Source organism: Pelophylax lessonae (assembly GCF_965119305.1).
Source record: "Pelophylax lessonae genome assembly, chromosome: 3".
Taxonomy (NCBI): Eukaryota; Metazoa; Chordata; class Amphibia; order Anura; family Ranidae; genus Pelophylax; species Pelophylax lessonae.
The window spans coordinates 353,677,910-353,689,369 of NC_138770.1; positions in this window are offsets into that span (position 1 = coordinate 353,677,910).

The following is an 11,460-nucleotide window of genomic DNA, read 5'->3' on the forward strand; positions in this document are numbered from 1 at the left end:
GTTCAGGGTTCAGCAGAAGTCAAGGCACATAGCGCGGTTGTCCTAATAGGTCAGACAGGGCACGGTGCAGCATCTCAGGTAGTTCAATGAGAAGTGTCATCACCAGACACAGCAGAGGTCCCAGGTACAGGTCCAGGTCCTGACACAAACAATTAAAAGGCTGACATTATCCAATGCACCAAGGTTGTTCACATATGCATTCCTGTCACTAGCTCTGACTATAGGTAAAGACATCACTGCTGTGGAACCAAGTGCATGCTTTGTGTCCCCCCATGGGAAAAGTGACGTGTTTACTTTTTGAACTGCTTTACTTGGATTATGTATTATTTTATGTATTCATGATTTAGTTTTATAGAAAGCTAGAAGTTACAGTGCTGCTCTCATTGGGTTAAATTTGATTTCTGGAGAGAGTGTGAATCACAAAGAAGTGCTGGCTTGCTAAAGGACAAGGTGTTGTAGTAGCTGCAAAGCTAGAATGGATTTTGAAATCGATGTGTTGTTTTCTGGCCACACTGCATTGGCGCTTATACAATCATTTTATGATTTAGATACTTGAGCAATAATTTGTGGATGTGGATTATCTTCTGCTATGCTGGTCATAAACTAGGTAATGTTGTTCAATTTCAATCACGTTCATGGGGCAGATCTGGATTTATCTAGCAATACGCATATGAGATATATGTTGGTGCAGTTTTTAGAACGTTTATAGTAGTGGATATATATTAGTTTTAAATAAATATTCTAAATAGGGTTTTTATCTGAGCTTCTTATTTATTGGCATGGTTATGAGAGGCAGATATAACCACAGAGGATCAGAGTTAAGGAGAAATACATACAAGAGCTATTAAACCTTTCTGTAATAAAAAGGTAATATCTTTCTGGTGAGTTTTCTGTTTGCATAGGATGTAGGATTTTACAGAGAATGAATTGGTACTGCACAGTGGTGATTTATGGCTGCAAAATTTACATCATTTTGCTTTTACTCCACAGATTTGGAGTTATTCAGCTACAGATTGCCTGTGCACCTAATTCACTATCACCTCAAGTAATTGTAAGCCCTTACCTTATAGAACAATCCTATCAGTTCAAATAGAAATGAAAGGCAAAACATTTAATTATAAATATAAAAAACATAATAAATAAATAATTTTTTTTTTTCCTTTTTTGGAAGTGATCACATATCATCTGTTCTCTAGTAGAAGAAACAGCAGTACACTGGTTTTCCCAGTGAAAGGTTGTGAAGGGGGGTGTGTGTTAGGACAAGACTGATCATTGGATGAGAGAAGGCTGAGTTCCCAGCACAGCTAGAAAACTGACTACCTTGTGCTCTCATGCGTAGCGTGGTCAGTATTTAATAGGAAAGTAGACGGACTGGCAGGAACTCCAGGGATTTCACACAAAGGAAGTAATACAAAGAGAACTGGATACTTTTTCATACAAGTACATGGTACAGCAGGCATATATTGGGAATATGAAATGTTGGATTTACATATTCTTTAACATTCCATTCACGTCTCTTCTTTGCATGTTTGCTTGTGCATGTCACTGGTAGCATTCATTTCAATAGGCTGCTCTGTCTGCTAGAAACATGGGGTAAGAAGTCAGTGACTCTTTTTCGAAATCAAGCTACACTGGTTTAGCAAGCACAAAATCATGCTCACTAAACCAGGAATAAATTACTCCCTTACGCATCTGTTAGTGCAGTACGTTTCTCTGCGAGTTGGAAGCATGCCCATTTTTGTGCATGTTCCTCATCCACAGAGATGTGAACCTAGCCTAAGGCCCCTTTCACACAGGCAATCTGATCCAATCCACCTGTCAGTTTCTCAGGCGGACCTGATCAGATGCTCCATGCATCCCTATGGGTCAGCGGAGACATCAGTGTTCATATGAAAAGACATAATAAAATATTTACAAAAATGTGGGGAGTGTACTCACTTTTGTGATGAGAGGAGCCTAGTTGTTTAAAGGTGGAAAAAGCAAGATCTAATACTTCCAAGTAGAGATTCAGCTACCATTAAGCGCTATAGCCTTCTCATGAGAATGGGGAATATGATCTGGTGAGTGTGATTCCAAAGGGAGAAGAGTTCATCTGTATCATTGCGTTGGTGGAACTGAGGTGTATTGATTCTTCACACATTTCCACTCAAGGATGTGATGATTACTTTGACTGTGTACTGTTGAAATATTCAACCACTTTTTTATGAACTTAAGGTGAATTCAGTTATGCACAGTATTTTTGCATTAATTTTGTGGTGTTATTTTGATGCGTTATCACCCGCTGCCATTTCTCAGTAAGTCGACTGGACACATTGGTGAGGGAGGCATTACATTAGACAGATTAGTCAGAGAGAGTCATGATGGATTTTAGAAACTGGGGTCCTCGTCCCTTTAGGATTGAATGTAAACTTCAACCTCAATTGTTGCTGCTTATTTGACGTCACCCGATGCCGTTTCGCAGTAAGCTGACTGGACACCGGCTTTTTAATAGTGCCAAATTGAATCTACTTGACTGTAAGTGCATTACTGAATAAGTTGAGTGTTTATGCAAAGGGATAGCTCTTAGATTATTGCTTTTATTACTCCTTATATGTACCTCCTATTGGGCAGTTTCTGTGGTGAACGGAGGTCGCTCCTGGTTCTGTGCTATATACGCTGGAAGCGGAACAGTGGCTGGGGAGCTGCTATATCATTCCCTCTGATTGATTTCAAAGACAAGCCTATTAGACCTGATGATAAAACAGAGGTCTACTCTTGAGGTGAGCGCATCAGCTTGGTATAAGGTGAAGGATATACCACCTGAAGTGGATCCCAGATTCATCATCTTCCTCACTTGTCATTTGTTCTCCTTCGGTTTATGGGACTTTGGGGCTCACCTGTCCTCCTTTTATATTTTATATATATTGCATTTCAGCTGGTTTTCTAATATTCATTGCACTGCACTTATTTATGTCTTTATTATGGAGAAATGCATCAGATGAAGCCACATCTGTGATGTCATCGCGCACGAGTTGGTGGGTGAGGACCGTTACTGTGCCTACAATTGTGTTTAAACCACTGTTATTTTATCTTCTAAGTGTAAGTGCATTTTTATCTTTAATAAAATGCATGGTTTTAGTATACTGCACTAGAAAGTGTCCTCCCATGTATGAGAGTGGCAGTGAGTCTGTGAAAATATGCCCCACGGTGTATCAACCGACTTTCTTCGATGACATTGCTGCTGGGATTTGATCGAGTCGACCCTTCCTCACCTGCTGGGACTGGTGGATATTTTATATTGCGAGATAGAACTCTATAACTTGAGATCTTAATCTTCTGGAAAGAGGCATTTGCCTATGTGGGGATGGAAACCTTACAGTATGAGCACATTTCACTCTTTGTTTGTCTGATGTTGAACACTGTTTAACCACCTGCTGCCAACCCAACGTCAAATGACAGCGGAGTGGTGCAGCCCTCGTTCTGGGACGACGTCATATGATGGCGCCCCAGAATGGCCACTCTTGCGTGGGGGTGCGCAGTGTTCCTAGGACCCAGTGCGATCCTGATCTTGGTAAAGAGCCAATGACCCATGTGATCAGCTGTGTCCAATCACAGCTGGTCACATGTAAATGAGAAAGGGCCATATATCGGCTCTCCTCACCTCACATTGTCAGAGTGTGTGGCGAGGAGAGCCGATCAACGGCTCCTCCTCAAAGGGGAGTCTAGGACAGGTAATCAGGGCACTGATCATCAGTGCCCTGATTACAGTAAAGTAAAAAAACAGTGCCCATCAGTGCCCACAATAAGTGCCCATAGTGCTGCCAGTCAGTGCTCATCAGTGCCTGCTCATCTGTGCCACCCATCAGTGCCCATCAGTGCTGCCTGTCAGTGCCCATTAGTGCCCATCAGTGCCGCCTACAATGCTCATCCGTGCCCCCCAGTGCAGCATATTAGTACCTCCTCATCAGTACCACCTCATCAGTGCCCATAAGTGGCACCTAATCAGTGCCCATAAGTGCCACCTCATCAGTGTCCATCAGTGCCGCCTCATCAGCGCACTTCAGTGAAGGAGAAAAATTACTTATTTTAAAAATTTACTGACAGAAAATAAGAAAAACTTTTTTTTTTTTTTTTTTAAACTGTCTGTCTTTTTTTTTTTTTTTTTTTTTAGTAAGAAATAAAAAACCCAGCGGTGAATAAATACCACCAAAAGAAAGCTCTATTTGTGTGAAAAACAAATGATAAAAATGTAATTTGGGTACAGCATTGTATGACCGTGCAATTGTCATTCAAAATGTGACAGCGCTGAAAGCTGAAAATTGGCCTGGGCAGGAAGGGGGTGAAAGAGCACTGTATTGAAGTGGTTAATCACTGTGAGATTCACCTGTCAATTGGATTGCCTGTTCAAGATTTATTTTTATAAACTGTCCCTCAGGATGTGAATTGATTTTTTGAATATTGTGATAATGCATTCAAGATGTGTTCCTTTTGTGATCATTTAGATAAGCACACTGGTATCTTTATTTTTTAAATTCACTACCCTAATCAATGATGGGTGACTGTATACCATTAAACTTTGTTACAGATATCAAAGTTTTATGTGGTATTAATAGTTGTGTGGTAAAGCTCTCTAGTTTCTGCCACTCTGGAATATTCTGATTTAGTATCTTATGTGCTTGGCATCTGGCAACCGGTAAAAGGAAACATTCATATTCAACATCTAACATTAATTAGTATGTAAACCTATTTTGGTACTACTTTGTATGCTACAGGAATCCGTGATCTTTACAATTATTTAGATATGAATGCGTATGTAATCTGCTTTATGTAAATAACGTAATCGATGTGTGTTATTATTTAGAAACATTTATTCAGTTTGGAATAGGATATACACATGGGGCAGTCACACATATTCATTAAAAATGCAGATTTTACTTTCGTCATTGCAGTTCTGTAGAATGATTGTGCATTACTTTTTCTCACTGTCTCACTGCAAGTCTATACAATCCTTTTATGTCTATGGAACAGCACCTGTGGGGGATCCTTGCAAACAGTGGCAGGACAAGGCCTTCAAGCGCCCAGGGCAAAGATGCCAAACTGTGCTCCCCTCCTCATTCTCTTAGGGTTACCCCCTCCCTTCAATAAACTATTGCGCCCAGGGCAGCTGTCCCTCCTGCCCACCCATTGTCCCATCCCTGGATGCCCCTAAACCTCACATGATACCACAGTGCCCAGGGCAGCCGCCCCACCTGCCCATCCCTGGATGCCCCCAAACCTCACATGATACCACAGTGCCCAGGGCAGCCTCCCCTCCTGCCCACCCCTTGTCCCATCCCTGGATGCCCCCAAACCTCACATGATACCACAGTGCCCAGGGCAGCCATCCCTCCTGCCCACACCTTGTCCCGGCCCTGCTTGCATTTACTGAAAATGCATACTCACTAGAATACACTTTGGATTTCTCTTTACTATTTTTATTTACTCTCCATTTCTTTGGTGAGTTGAGCAGACTGCATGAATTTAAAATGATCCATACCCATTAATAATAATAGTAAGATGATCCTGCATGAGGCAGAACTAATTTGGCTTTTATAAATACGTATACCACTGAAAGCATTTTGTTATACAGTATTTGTTATCTAAGTGCTAAGAAATATCTGTTAAACTTGTCAAAAATGTTATCCTGTGTCCTGAGCTCTCTTGTTTTCTCTCAGAGAGACTGGTAAGCCCTTTTATTTCCCTTTTACAAGTCAATAAAGCTGGCCATACTTGAAGAGCACTTGGGGTACAAAACACAATAGCCGGCAGGGGATATTCCTCTATCCATACCGTTTAACGTGGATGGGGAAATTGATAGATGGCCAGCCTAAAGCTGAGTACACAAGTAGAACTTTGTTCAAACGTTCACACAGAAATCATTTGTCAGAGCATTCTTTTATGCCATCAAATCAACTCATTTAGTTTGAAAGCCCTAAAATTTCTTCCAGACCTGCTATTTGAATGTAATCTAAGATAAAATAAACAGGTTTTGTTACAATGTTTATGATTTTTCCCAAACAACAACCAAATTCACAGTTAGTCCCGGTTCACACTAGGGCGACCTGTGAGGCGACCTGGTCGCCTCACAGGTCGCCTCCCATAGGGAAGCTGCGGACCCGTTCTAATAGGAGCGACACAAGTCGCTCCGACCTAGAAAAAGGGTCCGGAGCTTCTTTGGGGCGACCAGGAGGCGACCGCCATAGACTTCAATGTTATGAAGTCCGTGGCGGCCGCTCCGAAGTCGCGGTGCGAAGTAGCGTCGCCCCTATGTGAACAGGGCCTTAGAATATTGTTCATATGAGAAAACCTTTCCAGCTTTCCCTTTTAAATTTTCTCATTACATTTTAAAACCAACATCTATTTGACTTCACTAATCTTTAAAAAATGAAGTGCAGGTTCACACATATGCGATGTGAGACATTGCTTGTGAGTCGCACCGTACTGCTATGCAAATCACATGCAATGTCTGTGAGATGCAAATTCAGCAATACAGATTGCATGGCTGAATTTGCATCGTATTCTAACCAAAGTCGCGCAGGACCCTTTTTTTGGTCTGCACCAGAATCAGATTGCATGGGTGTTTCCCTTTTAAATTTTCTCATCATTACATTTTATTACATTTATTTAGAAATGCAATCCGATTTCTGTCCGAACTGACAGTTTGCACTGGGATATGCAAACTAATCTTGGGGTGTCATTAACTTTGTATTGACACGCCCAGCAGTTTGCATATGGCAGTTTGAACTGCCCGCGAGTCGAGTGCGATGCGGGAAATCGCAGTGGCTTCACATGGTTCCCGCATCTCACCAATGTGAACCGGCACTAAATGAACAAAAGTCTACTTGTGTGTACCCTCCTTTAGTCTCTAAGCTGTGGATAAGAAGACAGTGGAGTGGTGATTAGTTTATTAAAAAAAATAAATAAATAAATTGACAAGGCTGATAATTCTCAGTCCGTAAAAATGCTGTTTTTTTTTGTCAGCCCACAAATCCACAATAGTAAATTAAGAGCTGGCTGCATTTTTATTTGATCAACAGGTATTTTATTGTACTTGCAAGGTTTTTAAAGAACTAGAACACAAGCAAACAAGCATGTATTGAACAAATTGTACTGCATATATGTTTTTTTATTTAGCCTTGCAATAAACTTTAAGCCCTCATTTACACTTGAAAGGTGGATAGTAAAAAATTGCCGTTGAGCCATTCGGACAAAGAGCTAGGGGAGTATTTAAAGTGGTTGTGAATCCTTACATATACCCAGGGAAGTGACTGGCCTCAGGTGACACACAGAGATTAAACATATCCTCCTAAATAAGTTGTACATGTTTATCTGCAGTCTTCTCTTCTTTACATTTGTTCAAAGTCTAGAATTCTTAAAGCTTGCCTGGGCTGTCAGAAAAAAAGGGGATGGAGGGCTGAAATTACACACTGTAGAGCTCAGTGAGGAGAGCTCTGAGAGCTCATTGAGAGGAAGGGACACACAACCTTGAGACAACACACAGTAATAGAGTTGAAGCTGCCAATCAGCTGGAGGCAGGGGGTGGATCCAGGGGGGGGGGGGGGGCAACAGGGTATTTTCCACCCCCAGACAAAATATTCCTGCCTTTAACTTTTTTTTAGTGTATCGGGGCTGTACTCTCGCCACGGCAGTCCTGACCCCTGCTCACCAATGACTGCCAGGCCAGTAGTGGTTGGTTGCTAGGACCACAAATCATCTAACAACCAACCACATGGTTAGTATGACCCTGCCCCCGGCATTCAGCGGGGAGCGGAACTTTCTCTCGCAATCTGTCTTGTACTGTCCGCTGCCACACCTCCTGGCTCGCTCTTGCAGCTATCAGAGGTTTATGTTTAATATTAGAGGGGGAGCAGATTTGGGGACCCTGATGTAAGGGGGGGCTCTCTGGGGACCCTGATGTGAGAGGGGGGCTCTCTGGGCACCCTGATGTAAGGGGGGTTCTCTGGGGACCCCAATGTGAGAAGGGCTCTCTGGGGACCCCGATGTGAGCTGGGGGGCTCTTTGGGGACCCTGATGTGAGGGGGGCTCTCTAGGGGACCCTGACATTAGGAGGCTCTCTGGGGACACTGATGTAAGGGGGGCTCTCTGGGGATCACCGATGTAAGGGGGGGCTCTTTGGGGACCCTGACGTAAGGGGGGGGCTGTCTGAGGACCCTGACATAAGGGGGGTATCTCTGGGGTCCCTGATGTAAGGGGGCTCTCTGGGGACCCCAAAGTAAGGGGGTCTCTCTGTGGACCCTGATGTAAGGGGGGACTCTCTGGTGACCCTGACGTAAGGGGGGCTCTCTGGGGACCCTGACATAAGGGTGGCTCTCTGGGGGCCCTAATGAGGGGGGCTCTCCAGGGATCCTGATGTAAGGGGGGCTCTCTTGGGACCCTGATGTAAGGGGGAGGCTCTCTGTGGACCCTGTGAAGAGCCATTGGGAACAAGGAGAGATTCAGAGACTTGTTAAAGTAAAAATGTGCTGGTAACCAGGGGGAGCCCGTCAAGACACTATTCAGCAGTTCCTGCGGGGGCAGAACTACATCTATTCTATTTTTCTTTTGTTTTCTGGGTTTAGTTTGCAGGGTCTGGTGTCCCTCTACTTGATCCAGCACTTTTCATTTACCTTTGAGGCTACAGATCTATATAGGGAAATATTGCTTACTTTTATCAGCAACAAAAAAAATCACCATGTTGGTGGTGAATCCCCATGATCTGTTGCTTCTCCAGAATAGCCCGGGCCCTAAGATAAACAAAAGATGATGTCAAAGATTACATGATCATTATTTCTCATGTAAGTATTATTCTGAAGAGTCAGTAGCTAGTGATTATAGCATCAAACTTCAGTTCTGCTTTAAATTAGATGCTATTTTTTAAAGGGCATTGAGACTCAAAACTGCTATCCCAGTGTTGTTTTAAAATGGCATAGGGATATAAGTAAGTGAAGTGTTAAAGATGGAAAATATTGCAGTCAAATGTGTAGTTCTGCCCCCCCCCCCCCAGTTTTAGAGGTAAAATAATTGGTAGCTCTACATTTGTCCTCATTTATCTAATTAATCAGTGGTCCCATTTAAAAAAAAAAGTACTACAGGACAAACATTTTTTGGATAAAGAATATTTTGTGAAGAAAAAAAAGAATATCTCTTGCTTTTTAAACATAAAGGGATGAATCATATTTCTGTGTGAAACAAAGCATGGTCTCCCTTCATTCTCTTCTATTTAAAAGGCTTTATAATCTGTATTTAAAAAGCAATTTAAGAATTTATGCATCATGTATAAAATCATAATTTAGGAAATCATTCATGCAACATCCATCATTTTTTTAGTAGTGGCTGCTGATCTGCAGACTGGTTGCTAAGGTCATTTGATTTATACATAAGCCCAAATACCTTTCATGCTGTGTTCAGCGTGAGTCAAAAATCTTCATCAAGATCAAAGTGTATAATTTCTGCCTAAAAAAAATTGTGCTAATTTAACAAATACAACGCAGAAAGTGAAGTACTAGTATACCTGTAGACCTATTCTGCTCTATCTCACATAGCGAAGTGAATTGTGAAGCAAGGAAGGAGCAAATGTGACCTCCCTAGAGCGATGTGAATGCATTTGAACAAATGCCTATCAACTGTGTAAAACACAGACATCAGAGAAATAAGTGCAATACCAGGCCTGACAAATGGTTTTGGCGTTTTCCCAAGAATTTAATTTAATGTGCACAAGGGACAAGCAATCCTGTAAAAAGGGCGTTAATAGAAGTGATTTTCCCTGTAGAAAGGCCTATATATGTATGTAAGCATATAAAATAGCTAAACTCATACCATCAAGTGATATCTAATAAACTTTTAAATACAGGAGGATCATTGATTAATCCTTGTAATCTGTAAAAGTAGTGACCCAATAAATCTGGCAGTGAATTACTTATGCCAGAAATTTACAACCTTGTAAAGAACAGCACCTACAGTATGTTGGTGGTGGTTGACTGATATTGACTAGTATTACAACATACTGTATTTTGCAGGATAACTCAATCCCCACACCTTATAAACTATAATTAAAATTCCTAGCTATTTTAGGACCTAGATCTATGAAATATTATTTTGACATTTATTGCACATTCTCCACACATTCACCAGTAAAACTCACTGTAGGCATAATCTACGCTTGCTTGCTTGACTTGTAACACACTCTTAGTTAGATTGCTAGTAGGATTTAGTATTTGGCTCCTCTATAGCCAGTGGAGCAAGGTATAATTGCTTTTGGCTGTTCTGGGTTCTGCTAGTTGCAGGTTCAACTGCTCCCCCCCCCCCGCTTTCTAGTGAGTTCTAGAATTTATTGGGCTGGAAGAGGCAGACCCTGGACATGCATATTCATACAGCCTCAGCCAATCCCTGGGGAGAAGAATGGTCAGTAAGGGGCTGAGCTGTGTATAAAAAGGCTAGGTCCTGGAACAGCAGGGTTCTTGTCCTGGTGGAGAAAACCCAGCCTGGAAGGCTGAGGCCATCCTGGTCACTTAGCTGAGGTTTGCAGGAGGCCAACAAGGTTTCAGCTCAGGGAGAGAGATATCCTAGTGACTGTCCTTGTTAACCCTTGGAGAGACTGTTCCAGAGTTGCAGGCTTAGGATTGTGTATGCATTAGAGCTGCCTGAGTTGTATGTTCACCTACCCCTAACCACAAAGAGCTGCAAAGTTCAGTTAAAGCAAGTGAGTGTCCTCTGTTGTACCCTGCACTAAATTTGGAGCACCCTACGCTCTAACCAAGTTAAACAGCAAAAAGACATGCACTGCCTGCTTCTTGAGTTTTGAGACTGTGGAGCTTCTGTTGCTCCTAGCTGCCGTATACCTCATAGGGAACAGTATATAAAAGCATGTAAAATTGGTGTATTAAATGCCCCTGGCGGCCCCTTGGTGTCAATCTGCTATTTTTAGAAATATCCTCAGTAAACCTACATACTATACTACCGATTATAAAGCTTATGCTTTCTTGCAGAATGTTGCTGTTGTATGTGTCTGAAAATATTTTGGGCATTTTAGGCATGGAATAAATATTTGGATCACCCTAACATGGGGGATTTGATCTTTGCACAGTGAAAGGCCGTGTTTTACCCACACGGGGATACACATGTGCTCAGTGTATCCCTGTGCAGGCAGTCTCATTCATGTCTCCTGGGACACAGTGCCCCAATATGAGATCTGTGTGGCTGGGTGTCCTGAAACTTACTCTGGGTGCTTTTGGGGCCGTTCACCCACACCCACATGGATGTCACATTGGGAACAGCGGCTGTGTCCGTACAGCCACTGTGTCCCAATAGAAAGCTATTGGACTGCCACTATGGTCATGGGCCCAATACTTGTTCATCCCCATGATGGTTAAACATGGGCCTGCATGGGGCACAGATGTAATTGCCCAGTGTGAACGAGGCCTTAGGTTTCAGTAATTATTAAGT